At 40.2% G+C, this 20,080-nt stretch overlaps 1 pseudogene; it reads left to right on the top strand.

Annotated features, from left to right (window-relative positions):
* The first annotated feature begins 17,822 nt into the window (after positions 1-17,822).
* On the top strand, positions 17,823-18,342 carry LOC103285422 (barrier-to-autointegration factor-like; annotated as a pseudogene).
* The last annotated feature ends 1,738 nt before the right edge of the window (positions 18,343-20,080 follow it).

Genomic DNA, 20,080 nt, shown 5'->3' with positions numbered 1-20,080 from the left:
ACATCTACAGATCACTAGATATTAAATACATGGCTACCTGGAACTCTCTGAGCCATACATTCATCTCTGTCAATGTACTTGATATTCAGGCTGATAATTTTATTCTTTTTATTTTATTTATTTATTTTAGACACATTAGAGAGAGAGAGAGAGAGAGAGAGAGAGAGAGAGAGAGAGAGGACATTGATTTGATGTTCCACTTATTTGTGCATTCATTGGTTGACTCTTGTATGTGCAGGGACCTCAACCTTGGCATATGGGGACAACACTCTAACCAACTGAGCTATTCATCCAGGGCAAAAATTTTATTCTTTTCCTAGCATTTTCTTCTCTTATATACCAAGTACAACCCTGATCTCTTACCTTTTCATGCCATTGTTTCTCAAAATATTTTTGAAGGCTCCCTTCCTACCCAAGACCCTGCTCCAGTGCTCAAGTACATGAGTTATGAGGGGAAGAGCTACCTCCTCTATAGTCCTCAAGCAGGTCTAATGTTCTTTTTCATTTAATTTTAAAATAAAATACAGGGTATGGCAAAAGTAGGTTTACAGTTGTTCATATGGGAAATGATACAATTAGTAATAAATAACAATACAAGAATAAACTGTGTTTTGTGTACTCAAAACTGTAAACCTACCTTTGCCCCACCTTGTATTTCACTTCATTTTTATACTATGCTAATGAAGACAATGAATAAATAGTTAGCAGATTTCAAGAGAGAAGAGTTGTGCATATGCTTTCCCTTCACAACCAATGAACAATCAGCATCTATCAATAAAAGCTATTTAATTCTGCAGCTCTCCGAGCTCCAAAGAGCTTCCCCTGCTTACCATACTATATAATCTTATATAATAAAGAGATAATATGCAAATTGACCATCACTCCAACACACAAGATGGCTGCCCCCATGTGGACACAAGATGACCAGCAGGGGAGGGCAGTTGTGGGTGATCAGGCCTGCATGGAAGGGCAGTTAGGGGTGACCAGGTCTGCAGGGGAGGGTTGTTGGGGGAATGAGGATGGCAGGGGAGATCAGTTAGGGGCGACCAGGCTAAATGGGCAGTTGGACATCCCTCAAGGGTCCCAGATTGGAGAGGGTGCAGGTTGGGCTGAGGAACACCCCTCCCCCCATGCACGAATTTCGTGCACCAGGCCTCTAGTATACAGACAAACACAGACCCTCATTCTTACCAGTATATAGATTCAAGGGAGGGTCAGTATCTTCTCTTTCTCTCTCTCCCTTTTAAACAAAAAGAAAATATTGTTCAAAAGTAAAAAATATAAAATGATATACCATAAAAATATTTCTCTCAACCCATCTCTCTCCATTTGTCCAGTTTCCAGTTCTCCTTCAAATACATTATAGTTACAATAGAAATTCTTCATGAGAATCACTTCTAATTCTGTATAATAAGTATACAGTGTATTTAAAATGACTCCTCCAGTATCCTGGACCTTTCTTTCTGAAAGAACTGGCAGTCACCACCCTTCCATATATCTACAAACTTTATTTTTGTTAACAAGAATCTCCCCTGGCTCTATGGTCAGCAAAGCCTACTTATTTAATTCTGATTGATCTGAAAGAAAAATATGGTTATTTTCCACTGTTTAGGTAATCCTAAGTGTGTGGTCTACTTTTGTAGTCATTTGATAACAAGGCAGAATTTTAAAAACTAGAATTGTAGCTTATATGATATATGATATTATACATATGTTACATTAGCCTTATTACATATTGTGTTTTATTATTGCTATTAATGACCACAGTGCTATCTACTGAGGCAGAGTCTTTTAGGTAAAGGAGTTTCTCAGCTCCAGCCAAACCACCTTTTCACTATTCCTGCAGCCCCGTGAGCTTATATGGGGGGATGAGAGTTAAATAATTTCCTTATAACTTTTAAGACTGACAGGTGTGTAGTTGGTTGACAGAAGCCCAAGTAAACAGAGGAGTGGCCCAAAGAAGAAAATTGGCAGAGAAGAAAAGTAAATTCTTATCCGTGGGTTTATACATAACAAGGGATCTGTGAAGTCAATGAGTAATAAGACAGCAAAGTCCATCTCATTGAGTTTGTAAGCCAAAAAGGCAAGGTGAAAGGTAGTTGAGAAAGTTTCCACAATTCCATAAGACCACATGGAAGGAAAAATAGGGCAAAAAATAGAGAGCCTTGTGAGGGTGAAATGAAGAAGATCTTAAAAATAAACATGTTCAACCAGGAGAATTCAAAAGCCACATGAAAATTTCTCACTGCCATTCTCATTCTTATTTCCCTTGCCTCTTACTTCCTTTTCAGTGCATTATCAAATGTAATTATTTTCATTCAGGGAGCAGCCAGTTTAATGAGTTTGGCTCTCTGAGGAATAGGTTCTGTGAGCATAATCTGTCTTACCAGAGCACAAGTGGAAGATAGGTCAGTCACAGCCAGCTCAAACTCATGTGCTCTGCCCAGAAACCAAACTACACACCCACTGATGCATACTGGAGGAAGTTATTTAAAGCCCAGTGTGCACACATATCCCCACATAGAACTGCTCATGGTGGGCCACTCTCAACTATAGGCATATGGCCCAACATACCTACACCCAACGTCTCATACTCATGTTTATACCCCTGCACCTGGAGCACATTCATTACAGCACCCACCTTTGGATACAATATGCATTTACTGAAAAACATTCTCTACCTCACTTTTTTTTGTGCATGGGTAGTTTAAAGAGTTTAGTCTTTTTTAAAAATATATATTTTTTTGTGGTTAAATTTCTTTAATTTCCAGAATGATGCTTGTATGATACAGAAAAGCAGCCCAGTCCCCACATACTTTGCTACAATCCCAGTATTTATACTTGACAACTGGATATTCCAATCCAGAGATTAGGTTCAGGTTTCACAATTACAAACAGCAGAACATCAGCATCTCCCTCATAGGACATCCACCAAAGGAGCAATGCACAGGCTGTGGTTATTGACAAAATGCTTTAACCAAAAATTATACTGAAAAGAGATTCCTCAACAAGCCATCAAAATCACAGCCAAGGAGAAATGCGATGTTAGCAACATAGCAGCATCCAATAGGTGACAGTCAAACCAAGCTGTAGTACATACTTTGCCAGAGATAGAGCTTGGGAGACAGGGGGCATAGATCTAGGATCTGAAGTTAGCCCACCCACCCCCACCTGCCAGGTCCCTGTAGTTTACAGTTGGGTTTGTTCATTCTAAGGACCCCACCAGAGGTCCCATGCTAGTCTTCCCTAGTAGTTTGGACTTTTTTTTTCCCTTTCTGGTCTATGTCAAAAGCTCGATCCTCAGGGTGGGGTGTGCAGGAGGTGGCCAGACAATGATTCTCTCTCATCATTGATGTTTCTATCTCTCTCTCCTTCTCCCTTCCTCTCTGACATCAATAAAAATATACTTAAAACAAATAAATGTCTTAAATTTGTATAACACTTCAAAGGAAATGAAGTGTGTTCATCTATGTGATCATACTTAAAATCTGAGGTGACTTGTAGTGTTAGTGGGCATTGCACTTTTATGATATGGGTCCTGTCTGTCTTGCAATCACTCTGCTCCTTTACAGAGACAACTTTTCAGGAGGAACCAAGATACAAATTCGTCTTCCTCATCTGTCCTGTATATCACCTTTGTTTCAGGAATGCCTGCAGACAGCTAAAAATAAGAAGAAAAGATGATGATGCTCAGTCTTAGTGTTAAAATATCTCTTTGAACAGTGTCTGGACTCCAACCACCATGGGAGAGCTTGTTTCCCAACCCATTCAAAGTGCATTTCAGGGCCGGGGTCCCTGGGAAGGTAGGGGAGGGTGAAGATTAGAACAATCACTCTGGGTAATCACCTCCCTTTTTGCCTCATGCACCTTAGGAGATACCACCAGGCATAAAGCAAGTTATCTACACAAGTCTGATTCTCTGGATTTTAAAAAAATCACCTCTTCCAAGTGCCCTTCCATTCATTCTTCCTCTCACAAGTTTGCTTCCACTGCGTGATCCAGCATGGAGACCCTGATTCTTAGGCCAGTGCTTCATCCTCTGGGTGTTCTGGCCCCTTCCTACCCTTCAGGCTCACAGCAAAACATTGCTAGTCCTAGAAATGAGGCTTTTCCCTTCAAAAAGCAGATGTTAGAAATAAGATTGGGATCAGAACCAGGGAAGTGAGCAAAGAAAATGATCCGAGATCCCATAATCTAGTGAGTACTGCGGAAAATTTCTGATTCCACCCTTATCTTCAGAATACATTTTGAAAGCAGACATGCAGACATCATCTGCCCCACTATGACTTGCAGGCAGACTCGACTCATCTGTTCTTTCCAATTTATGGTATTTTCGTTGATGAAGTTTGGTTTCAACATTATGGTTTCCATGGTTCTTTTGGTTTCTGACGTAAATTCTTCTTGACACTACTGATCTTGTCCACCTGAGTGACAAAGACGTATGTGTAGTAAAGTAGTTTATGGAGTATTGGGTTTGGAGTTAAACAACTGAAATATGGAACATTTCTCTGCCATTTACTTGTGTTTGTTGTTTTTTTGACCCTGGCTAACTCAAAATTTACTAAGATACAAATAAGAAGAGAATGAGAGTAAAATGGGAAGTGAAATTCACCCCAAGTCTTCGCAAACGTATAGTCTAGAGACCATAGAAGTTAATAATTATAACTAGAATTTAGCTAAATAGTAATATTAACTCTCCAAACTCTTACACCTGCTCACAATGCAAGCACAATGCTACAATGCATCTCTACATCTGTTTTATACACACAGAGCGTTTTATCTGCAACTATAACACAACTCTCATAGTGACATTTCTCTTCAGTTAGCACATGCAGTCTCCCAGACATAATCAACATTTACCCATGAGTGTCCAGAAGAAATTCTTCTTACCAAAATATACCTACAGATAAAACTTTAAAAAAAAATGATCCATTCTCCCGTACACTATCTGCCTATGTGTTGTGATAAATCCCTTGACTGACCTCTGTATAACATCGGGTCCCATCCCCATAAGGTGTGATTAAATCTGTTATGCTGGCCTCACCCTCAGCCTTACTGCCTGCATATCCACACAGGTATCTCAGCCAGCCTTATCTTTTTACCTAGATAAGTGACCAACCTTTGTGGATGGATGCTACCCTGGGTTAAGGTAGTTATTAACAGCTATGGGCTATGGGGCAGAGGACACAAAGACCTAACGTGAGGGGAGGTAAAATATATGGAGATAGCAGCCCCCAGACTGAGAGTCACTCAGTCACTCAGCCTTCCTTTTTCCTCCCATTTTCAACCTTACCCATGAGCTATCTAGCAAAAGAAACAGCAAACAAGCAAAAAACTCTAATGGAATGAACATATTAAATTGGGGGCAAAATAGAGAACTGCTCAGATCTATAGGATTCTAGAATTATCTCCAACATTCTGAAGATAAGCTATCCTTCCTTTTTTCAGATCCAACAAACATATACTGAACAACTACAATATATATGCCAGGTATTACACTGAGTGACCAGATTATTATGATCTCTGAACGCATAATAATCTGACCACAGTATATATATATACTGTGGTCAGATTATTATACATATGTGTATATATATATATATATATTCACCCAGTGCACGAATTCGTGCATGGGTGGGGTCCAGCCAGCCTGGCCAGGGGGAGGGAACATGGGCGGTTGGCTGGCCTGCCTGCTGGTCGAACTCCTGGTCGAGTGGACAAGTCTTTTATTATATAGGATATACACTGAGTGGCCAGATTATTATGATCTCTGGCCACTCAGTGTATGTCCTTTTATTTTGTTTTTTAGATTCTATATATAAGGAAATCAGATGGGATTTGTCTTTCTCTGACTCAGAAATAATATATCTTAAATTAGACATTCTCCATCTGATTATTTTCTATTCATAGGATTACTAATCAATAGCAATTTCCCCAGCCCAGAATAAGGGATGTTAAGAAGAAGAAAAAGTCAAAAAGCTTCTCCACAGCAAAAGAAACCATCCTAAAAATGCAAAGGGAAGCCAGGTGTGAGAAAACATATTTGTCAATGATACATCTGATAAGGGGTTGATTTCAAAAATATATAAAGAACTCATACAACTCAACAAGAAGAAGACAAACAATCCAATTAAAAAATGGATGCTTCTCCAAAGAGGACATATAGATAGACAATAGACATATGAAAAAATGCTCAACACCTGCCAGAATGACTAATAAATCAACAAATAACAAGGACTGGCGAGAATATGAAGAAAAGGAAACCCTAATACACTGCTGTTGGGAATGCAGATTGGTGCAGCCACAGTGGAGAAAAAAAAACAGTATAGAGTTTCCTCAAAAATTAAAAATGGAACTGCCTTTTAAGCCAGTGATTCCATTTCTGTGAATATATCCTAAGAATCCCAAATACCAATCAGAAAGAATATATGCACCTATATATTCATAGTAGCATTATTTACAATATCTAAGATCTGGAAACAGCGCAAGCACTCTTCAGTAGATGAGGGGATAAAAAAGCTATGGTACATTTATGCTGTGGAATACTATGCAGATGCAAAAATAAAGGATCTCTTTGAGACCTCATGGATGGACCTGGAGAGTATTATGCTAAGTGAAATAAGCCAGTCAGAGAAAGACAACTATCACATGATCGCACTCATGTGTGGAATCTAATTAACAAAATAAACTGATGAACAAAATAGAACCAGAGACATAGAAGCATGGAACTGACAGATCTCAGAGGGAAGGTGGGAGAGGTGGCAAGAGATTAACCAAAGAACTTATAGACATGTATGCATAGCCCATGGGCACATACAATAGTGAGGTGAAGGCCTGGGATGAGGTGGGAGCCAGGTAGAGGGGAGCAAAGAGGAGGAAATGGGGGACATCTGTAATACTCTCAACAATAAAAATAAATTTAAACAAAGAAGAGGGAAGCCTGGCCGGTGTGGCTCAATGGCTGAGTGTCAACCTATGAACCAGGAGGTCATGGTTTGATTCCCAGTCAGGACACATGCCCGGGTTGCAGGCTCGATCCTCAAGTGTGGGGCATTCAGGAGGTAGCTGATCAATGATTCTCTCTCATCATTGATGTTTCTCTCTCTCTCTCCCTCTCCCTTCCTCTCTGAAATCAATAAAAATATTTTTTTTAAAAAAGAAGAGGGGAAAGTCAAGAACACACAAAGAGCACACACACCCTCTAAACACAGATTTGCCTCTGACCCATCTGTGTCTCCTTTCTCCTACCTGAGCAACTCTCCAGAAGACACCTGCGTGTTCTGCTCTCCTGGCTTCTTTCAGACACCTTGTTCCTACTGTTGTCCGTCACATTGTATTTTCAGGGATCAGCCTCCCTCTTCGCAACGCATCCTGCTCGGCTTTTCCTTCTAAAAGGAGGATTTCTGGTACGTTAACACTCTTGGTGTTTACCCTCTTAAGTAAAGAGACCAATTTTGTTTTCTGGCCTCTACTCCAGCCTGTTCTAGCACACTGCCCTCTGGTAGAGAGAAGGCCCCAGCTGAGGAGGACAGAAGACAGCCTGCAAATGATTTCAGGAACACACACACACTCACAGGCACACACTCACAGGCACGTGTCCCACAGTGCGCGCACACAGTTTCTCATTCTCTGATAAATGCATCCCAGACCCAGGCAAGCAGAGGCACAAATGGCCAGGAGATTTCACAATCAGGAAATCCACTCAGCTGCTGTGTAACTCGGTCCAGTGTCAAACAGGGTGTGTCCCTGTAAAGATTCCAAACGTGAAGTGTAATCCCAGGTAAACAAAAACAAATACTTGGCAAGATAAAAAAGACCCTTCTAGGAACACTTAACCAGCTCATTCTGCACAGCCAAGAGCGAACAGCAGATGCCCCCTCAGGAGTGGGTGTGCTTGCTTCAGAGCTGGGCGCCTCTGGGCGCTGACCTGGTGCTTTGATAACCGAGTCGGAGGTTCAGAGTTCTAGTTCTGGTTTGGTAAGTAATTCATTGAATGTCTGGAGGCATATCACCTGACCTTGCCATTCCTTCCCTTCCTAGTTTAAGGACCCGGGCACTCCTGAGGGCAGTGAAGAAGCATGGAGAGCAGCAGGAAGTGAATCACACCGGAACAGGGCAGGCCAACCAACCAGGCCCCTCAACCAGTTATTCCACCTTGCCTCTCTCAAATTCTTCGTCGTCCTATCCATGTCATGGCAGCCCCAGAATCTCACAAGTTTTTGTTCCTATTGCTACTCTGCCTATAATTTCCTAAGAGGTAAGAGAAGGAGCTTTGGAGTTGGGCTTCTATTTGAAAGCTGAGTGCTGCCAGCCATCATGACTGTGTATGAGGTATTCTAACTGTCTGAGCCTCTGCAACGTGGAGACAAGAGTATCTACCATCCAAGCTCTGGAAAGTGTAGCTTAGTGGTTAGAGTGTTGCCCAAAGGGTCGCAGGTTTGACTCCTGGTTAAGGGCACACACCTTTGTTATGGGTTTGCTCCCTGCCCTTGGTTGGGGCGCCTGTGGGAAGCAACCAGTCAATGTGTCTCTGACATTTCTGTTTCTCTCCCCCTCTCTCCTTTCCACTCTCTCTGAAAAGCAATAACAAGATCCTCATGTGAGGATTAACAACAACAACAAAAAATCTACCATCCAAGACTGTTAAAAGTGTTGACATAAAAAAGTCCAAACTTGCCCTAACCAGTTTGGCTCAGTGGATAGAGCGTCGGCCTGCAGACTCAAGGGTCCCGGGTTCGATTCTGGTCAAGGGCATGTGCCTTGATTGCTGGCACATACCCAGTAGGGAGTGTGCAGGAGGCAGCTGATAGATGTTTCTCTCTCATCGATGTTTCTAACTCTCTATCCCTCTCTCTTCCTCTCTGTAAAAAATCAATAAAATATATATTTTTTAAAAAGTCCAAACCTGTAGAGAATTGTTATGAGTTTATATGGGTCAAACTGACACATGCCAGGAAGCAAGATCTAAAATGCTCCAGGAAAGAACAGTTTTGCGTTTCTTTTATGCATTTGAAATTAAGGAAGAGGGAGAAAGCAATGCAGGGGTTGGATTACAAGATAGTTAAGATTATGTGCTCTCCTGAGGGTGGTTATTTCAAAAGTGTGTTAACCTAGATGCACTAAAACAATGGACAGGGCTTGATTAAGGCAAAGATAAACCTTGTACTAAAAAGTTTTACCTGGGGCATAACTACTCATAATGACCTGCCCAGTCAGGAATTTATGATCAAATCACACTTTCCGTAGAATGCCCCCCCCCCCTTTTTTTAATCTACAAAAGTTATATAGGATAATTCATGTAAAGTACCTAACACAGTGCCAGGCCCATTACAATCAATATGCACCAGTCTCTCCCACCCTCCCTCCCTTCTTCACCTGTATCCCATACTGAGAGGTAGTCATATAGCTGTACCAGTCAGGAATGGTTGAATTAAGTCTTAATTATTTCATAATAAGGAAATGGGAAGGTAGAAAGACTGGAAGGTAGAACAGGAACATGTTTCTGTTCTAACAAGAATTCATTTGTGTACCCTAATCACTTTTCAGACCAAGGGCTCCACCTTAGTGCTTGAAAGCAGAGACATCAAAGAAGAAAATTGGCTGAGGGTGACAGAAAACACAGAAGGTAGGGGAGGAAATCTTCCCAAAGACCTAGATTTATGGCTCTTAGAAGGCTCTGTTGTCCTAAAGTCAAGGTGAAGACCTGGCGTTAAGTTCTTCCTGTTGCTTGATAAAGGCATTGTCCTTCCTACCTGGGAGAGAGCCAAGTTGGAACTTCCAGGAACAAAGTTAATGTATCATTTCCATGAAACTGTGGTAGACAAAACACAGGGACTGGTGTCAGAGATGCAGGATGGGTGTATCTTAACCTTGTAAAGCCTTAGTTTCCTAATTTTTACAACTAAGATAATCATGCTCACTTACCTGAAAGGAATCTATTGAGAATTAATAAGAAAGTAAACATGTCCTTCAATGGTAACAGTTACATATTCCTGCTCGAGCAAGAATTCATGAGTGTACCATAATTACTTTTCAGACCAAGGGTTCCAACTTAGTGTTTCTGAACATTACGTTGTACTGGAGGTTCTCTAACTTTAACTATGACTGCCCACCACAATGGTCTCCAGGGGATGTGGCTTTCCTGCAAAGCATTGGCATAAATGTGGGTAAAATCCCTTCCCTCTTAATATAGGTGTAATGCAATGAAACTGCCAAAGGACTAGCTAAATATTGAGAGAATAGTTGGAAAACAAATTCAATGAGCTAAAAGTGCAGAACCAGTGTGGATGTGCATGGATGTGGATGTGGGTGTGTGAGGTGTGTGTGCATTTTCTTAAGCAGAAATTTGCAATGCTACTATAGCTGGCTTCTTATCTTCATACTAGAGGCCCGATGCACAAAGATTCGTGCAAGAATGGGCCTTCCTTCCCCTGGCTGCCGGCATCGCCTTTGCTCTGGCCTGGAGCCACCTTTCAGCCTCTGCTATGGCCTGGAGCTGCCTTTCTGCCTTCCCATGCTGCCCAGAGGCCCAGAGTGGCTGGGGCGGTTCCAAACGCCTGTGTCCTGCCCCCAGCCGTTCAGCACCTGTGTATGCAAATTAACACGCCATCTTTGTTGGGTTAATTTGCATACTCACTTATGATTGGCTGGTGGGCATCACGAAGGTACGGTCAATTTACATCTTTCTCTTTTATTAGTGTAGATAACCACACTGCAGCCCAACAGCTGCCAACCTCAGCCATCTGCCTTAGTCCCTTACTTCTCTGCTCCGAATTTATATGCATAAGATGCTGTTTTCAGACACTTCTTTCCTTAAGGTCTTTTTACATCTTCCACAATAAAGGACAAAAGGGCATATTTCTAGGATCCAGTTCACTTTCATTTTTATTACAAGCTTCAGAAGCATAGCCCAGTCCATTTCTGAAATCCAGTATACCCATGTCTGCTACTAATTAGCTGTGTACTCTTGAGAAAATTAAGCTCTCCTAAACCTTAGTTTTCTTATCTGTTAAACTGGGTTTACAATATTATCTCATGAAGAGTCAGTGTAAAAAGTAAATGATACTTAAAACAATAGCTACTGCATAGTAATTATTTCTGTAAGTATAGGAATAAAAATATTCCTGTAATAATTATTATTATCCCTCTTCTAATTATGACATCTTCAAATGACCTCTCTTTTTTTTTTTTTTTGATAAGAAGTTCATCCAATGCAGCAGAAATGTCATGACATAATACCATAATTAGGATATGCATATGTCTACATATCACACAGGAATAAGATAATTATTTCCTGAGATCTAAGATTAATGCATCGTTATAGTAAATCTTACCTGGGCTTCTACTATAATTTTCTCATCTTCTTCTGTAAAGTATCTGCTTCTTTCAAATCTTAAATTTTCAACTATCCTGTTCTTTTTTTATAAATTACTTTAGAATTTTTGGATTTAGATGCATCCTTTAGATTGATTTATGACCAAAAAATGGAACTGAATGAAAAAAAGTGGTGGTTGGGGTGGGAGTTCTATGGAAAGTAACCTCACAGGGTGATCTGATCATAAACCCCTAACTAGGCAGGTAATGGTGGGTAGTCATGCACACCCCATGCACATAACTTCTTTAGTAAAAAAGTTTATCTTTGCCTTAAGAAAGCCTTGTCCATTGTTTCTATGCATCTGAGTTAATACACTATTGAAATAATCACACTCAAGAGAGAACATAGTCTTGTTAACTATCCTATAAACTAATCCCCAATTTATTTTCCTCCACTTCCATGTAATTTCAAATACCAGGTGTACCGGTTAATAATGCGGATTTTTTTTCAATAGATGGAGTTACACATAAGTTGTTATATATGCGATTTGATATGTATGCTATTTTGTTGTATTGACAGCAAGCTTCAAAACTTCATATGTCAAATTTTCTGAAGGTGTTAACATCATAGATATTTTTACACTTAAAAATGTCCAATTTCGTGCCAAAAAAAAAAAAAGGAGCATTTGTGGGAAGTTTTAATTTATTACTTTATTTTGAAGAAAAGTGCTGCTGAAAGTTATTGTATACTTCGGGAAGCTTATGGTGAACATGGTCCATCTCAAGATACTTGTGAACGCTGGTTTAAATGCTTTAAAGGTGATGATTTCAATGTGAAAGACAAAGAACGTCCAGGTCAACCGAAAAAGTTTGAAGACCAACAATTACAAGTATTATTGGATGAAGATGCATGTCAAACTCAAAAACAACTTGCAGAAAGATTAAACATTGCTCAGCAAACAATTTCCAATCATTTACAAGCAATGGGAAAGATTTTAAAGGAAAGAAAATGGGTGCCACATCAACTGAATGAAAGACAATGGAAAAACGAAAAGTCATCAGTAAAAATGTTGCTTCAATGGCACGAAAGTCTTTTTTGCATTGAATTGTGACTGGCGATGAAAAGTGGATTTATTTTGAGAATCCCAAATGCACAAAATCATGGGTTGATCCAGGTCAACCATCAACATCGACTGCAAGGCCAAATTGCTTCAGAAAGAAGACAATGCTCTGCATTTGGTGGGATCAGGAAGGTGTGGTGTATTATGAGCTTTTAAAACCAGGTGAAACCATTAATACTGATTGCTACCGACAACAAATTATCAATTTGAACCACGCTTTGATTGTGAAATGACCAGAATGTGCCAGAAGACACGGCAAAGTAATTTTGCTTCATGATGATGCACCATCACACACTTCAAAACCAGTTAAAGACACATTAAAAGATCTTGCCTGGGAAGTATTAACCCACCCGCTGTATTCACCAGACCTTGCTCCTTTAGATTACCACTTGTTCCAATCCATGGCACATGCACTTTCTGAGCAGCACTTCAAAATGTACGAAGAAGTAGAAAATTGGGTCTCTAAATGGTTTGCCTCAAAACAAGAAAAGTTCTATTGGGACGGTATCCACAAATTACCTGAAAGTTGGGAGAAATGTGTAGCTAGTGATGGGCATTACTTTGAATAAAGCACTTTTGATGTTTCTCTTGAAATTATCATGTTTTCTTTTATTATAAAATCCACATTATTAACCGGTACACCTGGTACATAAAAGAAACTGCAATTGTTATTCTCAGGGGCATTTGAGATCTTGCTTCCTGGCATATGTCATCAGTTTGGTTTAAATAAACTCTTATAAAATTTAAAGAAAAAAGAAGGTTCTAGAGGAACTGTACAGTGAAAGGGAATAATTCTGTCCCAATACATGCAAAGGAATCATGAAATCTGTTATGGCCCCGGGTCAGCAACTTCCTGTATGTGACCGTTAGCTCATTAACATCTCTGTCAGAGGATTGTACGTAAAGGATTATGAAACATAGAAAGAGTAAAAATACAAGGCATTTATCGATATCCAGTGCAGAATATCTGAGAAAGCACAACTATGATGAAATCACAAACATAAAAAACGTATTTACATACAAGAGTATTCGGAAGTGTAAAAAACAAGAGGAAGGTGGACAACAGTTTTTCCCTATTTTTAAGTAAAGAATTTAATACCTTATATCCATTCCTCAAAGTGGGTATGTAATCCAGTCCTTCTAATAGAATCTCTATTTGCTATCAACAGGAAGAGCAAGAGCTACACGAATTGTAGATGTACCCCTACAAAGACGCAGAAAGCAGCTTAAAGCAAAGGGGTACGAGTATCGCAAAACAAAACAAAAAAAACCTGCCACCTTCCTGGGTTCTTCTGGGTTCTTGATTTGTCCTGGGGAACAAAACTGTGACAGTGACATGAACTTTAAAGGTTTGTGTGATCTTACTCTTTGAAATGAAGAAGCAACAAAGATCCCAATAAAGACAGGATAGAACAAAGATAATGAGTTTAGTATCTAAATTCCAGAAGAAAACCCTCAAAAGTCGTTGCCTAATATTTATTTAATACATTTTATTGATTTTTTACAGAGAGGAAGGGAGAGGGATAGAAAGCTAGAAACATCGATGAGAGAGAAACATTGAACAGCTGCCTCCTGCACACCCCCTACTGGGGATGTGCCCGCAACCAAGGTACATGCCCTTGACCGGAATCGAACCTGGGACCCTTCAGTCCGCAGGCCGACGCTCTATCCATTGAGCCAAACCGGTCTTGGCTATTTATTTAAACTGAACAACAAAAACATATTAAATGTTGTTCACCATCCCTTGCTCTGGTTTCCTCCTCTGTATGTCTCCCCTAACATATTCTTAGACCTTTTTTTTCCAGTGCCCTGGTAAGAAAGTATTGTATCCTCAACCCGAATTATTTCTCTCTTCTTTTCCACTAACCCAGTCTCTTTCCATGAGTCAGATGGGGCAGAGTTCAGACAATAAATCAAATGGAGTGTTAAGCTCCACCCTTGCTCTGCTCCTCCTTAACTGACATTTATGCCCAGCCCTGCTTCCTTGATACTGGATTTTGCTTTTCACTATGGCTTAGTACATTTTATGGCATATAGTTAAAGTGACAAACATTTATATAACACTCGCCATGTGTTAGGCACTGTTCTAAGCACTTTACATATAAAGAAACTGGGTCACAGAGAAGTAACTTGCTCCAGATCCCAGAGCTAGTAAGCAGGGATTTGGATCTTCAACCAGGTCCTGTGGCTATAGAATCTGCTACCCAGGTAGATTCTCATAAACTTTTTTTTTTCCAATTAGAATTATCTTTAACATTGCTTTAGGTTTTTATTTATTTAGATATGATTCACATACCATAAAATTCACCCTTTTAAAATGTACAATTTGGTGATTTGTAGTATATTCACAAATTTTTGTAACCATCACTCCTATCTAATTTTAGAATATTTTCATCAGCCCCCAAAAAGGAACTAGTACCAACAGCAATCACCCCCCAATGCCCAACCCCTGGCAATCACTAATTTATTTTCTGTCCTTATGGATTTGCCTATTTTGGGCATTTCCTATAAATTGAATCACACAATTTGTGGCCTTTTGTATCTAGCTTCTTTCACATTCACCTGGTTTCAAGATTCGTCTATTGTGTTAGTAAGGGTTCTCTAGAGAGACCCAACCAATAGGATATGTGTCATGAGGAGATTTATTATAGGGATTGGCTCATGAGGTTCTGGAGGCCAAGCTGTCCCACTATCTGCCAAACCAAGAAAACAGGTGGCATAATTCAGTCCGAGGTTGAAGGTCTGAGAACCAGGGGTCACTATTTAAATCCTAAAGTCAGAAGGTCAGAGAAACAGGGGCTCCAATGTTAGAGGGCAATAAAGATGGATGTCATGCCTGACCAGCATCGCTCAGTGGTTGAATGTCAACCTATGAACCAGGAGGTCACAGTTCAATTCCCAGTCAGAGCATATACCCAGGTTACAGGCTTGATCCCCAGTGTGGAGAGGGCAGTAGGCAACCCATCAACAAGTCTCTCTCATCATTGATGTTTCTATCTCTCTCTCCCCCTCTCCCTTCCTTTCTGTAGTCTCTCTCTCTCTCACTCTCTCTCTTCATCTTGCCTTTTTGTCCTATTCAAGTCTTCTTTTTTATCATAGCCTCCCTAACTGATGTGAAATGGGTATCTCATTGTGGTTTTGATTTGCATTTCCTTGATGATTAATAATACTGAGCATCCTTTCATGTACTCATTGGTTATATATATATATATACACTTTGGAGAAATGTCTATTCAAATCCTTTACCCATTTTTAAATTGGGCTATTTGTCTATTATTGTTGAGCTGTAAGTGTTCTTTATATATTCTGAATACTAAACCATTATGTGATATATGATTTGCAATATTTTCTCCCATTTTGTCTGTTTGTGGTTTTTTGTGTGTGGTGTTTTTTTTGTTTTGTTTTGTCTTGTTTTTGTTTTGTTTTTTACTTTTGATAGTGTCCTTTGAAGCACAATAATTTCTAATTTTTATAAAGTCCAATTTATCTATTTTGGGGGGGTTGCTTGTGCTTATGGTGTCATAGCTAAGAAACTTGCTTAACTTAAATCATGAAGATTTATACATATGTTTTTTTTAAGAAATTTATAGATGTAGGTCTTTGATCAATTTTGAGTTAATTTCTGCATATGGTGTGAGGCAGGGATTCACCATCATTCTTTTGCATGTGGATATCCAGTTGTTTTAGCACAGTTGTTAAAAGACACTTCTTCCCCTAATGAATTATGTTGGCACCCTGTCAAAAATCAAACAGCCATAGGCATATGGGTTTATTTCAGGACTCTCAATTCTATTCTGTTGGTTCATATGTGTATCCTTATGCCAATAGCACAGCCTTAATTACTGAGCTTTGTAGTAAGTTTTAAAATCATTCAGTATGAGTTTTCCAACTTTGTTCTCTTTTTGAAGGCTGTTTTGGATATTCTAAGTCCCTTCTGTTCCTTATGTGAATGTTATAATCAGCTTAACCTTTTCCAGAAAAAAAATCCATCTGGAATTTTGGCAGTTATATATATATTCTGGGAGTACTACCATCTTGCCAATATTGTCTTCCTACAAAAGAACACAAGTTGTCTTTCCAGTTATTTAGATTTTCTTTAATTCCTTTCCATGATAGTTTGCAGTTTCAAGTGTACAAGTCTCATTTGTTGTTGATGATAACATTTACAGTTCCAGGACCTCTAAAGATTAAACAAGAATTTGTGTGCAATTTGGTGATACCACAGACTGTCCTGTCCTTAAGAAAATCAGTTCTAGATCAGGTTGGACTCTTCCGGGAATGGCTAAAGGACATGCCTCCTAAAGACTGGCCAGACATGCCATCTTTATCTAGCACCAGGGCATAATATAAGGCCACCACTGATCCTCTCATACCTGGTTAAGTACACAGAGCCCTACATTTTGTAGCTCTGACCGTCAGACCTAGTTTATTTTCTTTGATAGCCTTGAGTTGGTCTAAATTTCTCAGGTTGCCATGAAATGGTGGAACGAGAGAGAATATCCAAAGTATCACATCTCTAAATCCCTATCTAATGCTTCTACATATCTAACCTACAGAGATCACTGCTCCATGGGTACCCATAATATGTTTGATTGAGGTTTAAATAAAAGCCATAAAGGTGCAGCCTCCAATATCATTTTGAACCCCGTAACTCAGGTATGAAGATATGGGGATTTCCAGCTAGCACAGAGATCTATCCAAGGTTCATTGAACTTCTTTCTGTGAGTGATTTATCTCACACATGATCTGCATATCTACGAATTCACAACCTGTGGCCTTGCTGATATTATCAAATCTTTATTGCTAATCAGTTTGTAGATAACCTAAGCTCATACTTTCATTTCTAAGTCAGCGTGTCTCTGTTTCTCAATCAATGTTAACTCAGTGAATTAAAAATAATCAATTTTAATATCAGCCCAAGAAGAGTAGACTTAGAAAGATAAAATTGGTGATGGTAAAGAGGAGATGATTTATAGATCATTATAAAATCACATTTGGTTTATCTACATTTCTTTTTTTCTTAATCCCACAAAATTGAATTAGCCTTCAAAGCTATCTTCAAATTTATAATAGAAAGCCACTTCAGAATAATTGATGGCTGCTTTAACAACCTCATATTGCATGTGAAACTAAGATCTAAGTGAAAAGGTGACTGGCCCTGGGTCAGGAAAATAAATCAGAGATCTAATCAGATGTGGGACCTCCTGATTATGAATCCATTCATCTTAAGAGTAGAACATGAGTGAGGACATGAAAGACAGGGTGTGAAATTGAGGACACTTGGCATTATGGAAACTGCTTGGGCTCCAAGAAGGCATGCAAAGACAGCAAGTTCAACTTAGTGTCAAAAAGCCATTCTTTGGAGGAGCCATTATGGGAGCTGGAACTGCTGATTAATCCTGATCAAGATGACAACCTCCCAAAAGCACAGAGACTTCATGGCAGAGCCCCTGGGGGGAAGCCAGTGGGGAGCCTGCCTGGGATTGGTGAAGTCCTGGGCAAGAAGCTGGAGGAAAGGGGCTTTGACAAGGCTTATGTGGTCCTCAGCCAGTTTCTGGTGCTAAAGAAAGATGAAGAACTCTTCTGGGAATGGCTAAAGGACACATGTGGCGCCAATGCCAAGCAGTCCCGGGACAGCTTTGGGTGCCTTCGAGAGTGGTATGACGCCTTCTTATGGTGCTCTCTGGGGAGCCGCCAATCCCTAACACCAGCCTTGAGTCTTCAGAGTTTGCAGCTGAGTGGGGGCTACTCCCTTGTCCTCTACAAAGGAAGCGATTGCTGTCTGCTCACCACCAATGGCCTCCGGGTCTTTGGGGGAGTTCTCTCCCCTCACCATTTCAACTTTTTTGGAATTCTCACTCTTGCATGCATCTCCCTTCTCTTTCCCCTGCCAGTTTCAGGCCAATAATCAGCTTTTCTGGGTGGATTTCTGGCCCCTTCCCTCACCCCTACTCTCACCTATGGTCTGTTTAATGACATTTGGCTTCTCTTTTGGCAAAAGAGTCACTGTCCATATAAAGTTTTTTAAATCAATAAAGTCAGTGGCCTTCCAAAAAAAAAAAAATCCATACTTTTCCCACACTCTAAATGAAGTAGCTGTATCTTCTGTGCCACTATAGTCATATCTCCCTGCTAAAGAAACAATAAAAACAGCAACCCTGGCTCCATTTCTTATTCTGCCTGGCAAGCACACTATGGAATGCAATCAATGCATGTTCCACAGATGCCATAGAATTCTGAATGTGCACAACCAGAGAGTCCTTTGAAAGCAACCAAAATACCTAACCTCCATAACTTACTGATGAGGAAACTGAGCCACAGAATTTAGGTGTCTTCCAACAGCTAATTAGCACCTAAGCTGAGACTTGTATTGTGTGTCTTGAATGTCCATTTAAGCTCTTTCTTTCTTTTTTTAATATATTTTATTGATTTTTTACAGATAGGAAGAGAGAGGGATAGAGAGTTAGAAACATCGATGAGAGAGAAACATCGATCAGTTGCCTCCTGCACACCTCCTACTGGGGATGTGCCCGCAACCAAGGTACATGCCCTTGACCAGAATTGAACCTGGGACTTTTCAGTCCACAGGCTGATGCTCTATCCACTGAGCCAAACCGGTTAGGGCCATCTTAAGCTCTTTCACTACCACTTTCCATCACTCGGGATATTTGACTGGATATTTGATTTCTTTTCATTCAGTTAAGTTCTGCGGGGGTGAGGATAAGGAGGAAGACGCTAGCTCTTGAAATGTCTCACGTGCGTATACTTTCACAGTTTCTTCTGCCTGTCACGCCTGTGGGCTGTAAATGCATCTGGACTAGCCTCTGGAAATCTTCCCCACATACGTCCAAGGTTGAAGACCAGAGCCTATACATTTCAGTTGTATTTTCACTGTTGGCATTGCAGGGCTTTAAGACTATTCCAGTGACTACTCTGCTTCATGCTTCTTCCTCCATCGGAACTCATTTTGACTCATAGTCAGATATCATCCCCAAGGAACGCTAAAGGGGTCAGTCAGTGAGACCGGCGGGAAGATCACAGACGTAGGAGGTAGGGCAGGTTCAGATCAGACTGGCTAGATTTGCTGCATCTGCTTACAAATCTGAGGGAAAACCAGACAGTCAAGATAGATTGTCAGCATTCCCTTCATCCCCCTCCTCCTTCCTTGAAACAAGCCGAGCCTGTAACGTCTGCTATTCAGATAAGCAAGTCCCTCCCTCTCACTGGCCAGAGGCAGCACTAATTTGGAGCCCGGTGGAAGGGGCATCAGTGAGCACTGAGACAAGAATCAGCAGGAGCTTTCCTGTCTGGGCCCCGCCAGTCCCATCTGCCTTAAAAGGGACTCTGAAGAAGTTGATTCTAATGACACACACTAGTAGGCATGGTTTCAACATACATTTGGTTCTCATAGCTGATTATTATCAGAAAAAACGGTGTGTAGGCTCATCTTCTCTGAACTCCAAATTATCATCTTGGGTAAATATTTTTCATTATTCAGTTGCTAGCATATCAATGTAACATATATCTCCTGGAGTCGCTCAACATAATATCCTGCATTTACCTAATAATATAGTATATCTGGTTAAATCATTCAATGACTGATTATAAGACAGAAACTGATAATTTTGAAGCTTTCTTCAGAAAGC

The sequence above is a fragment of the Eptesicus fuscus genome, chromosome 7, assembly GCF_027574615.1.
Source record: "Eptesicus fuscus isolate TK198812 chromosome 7, DD_ASM_mEF_20220401, whole genome shotgun sequence".
Taxonomy (NCBI): domain Eukaryota; kingdom Metazoa; phylum Chordata; class Mammalia; order Chiroptera; family Vespertilionidae; genus Eptesicus; species Eptesicus fuscus.
This window is presented reverse-complemented; position numbering and strand designations above follow the sequence as displayed.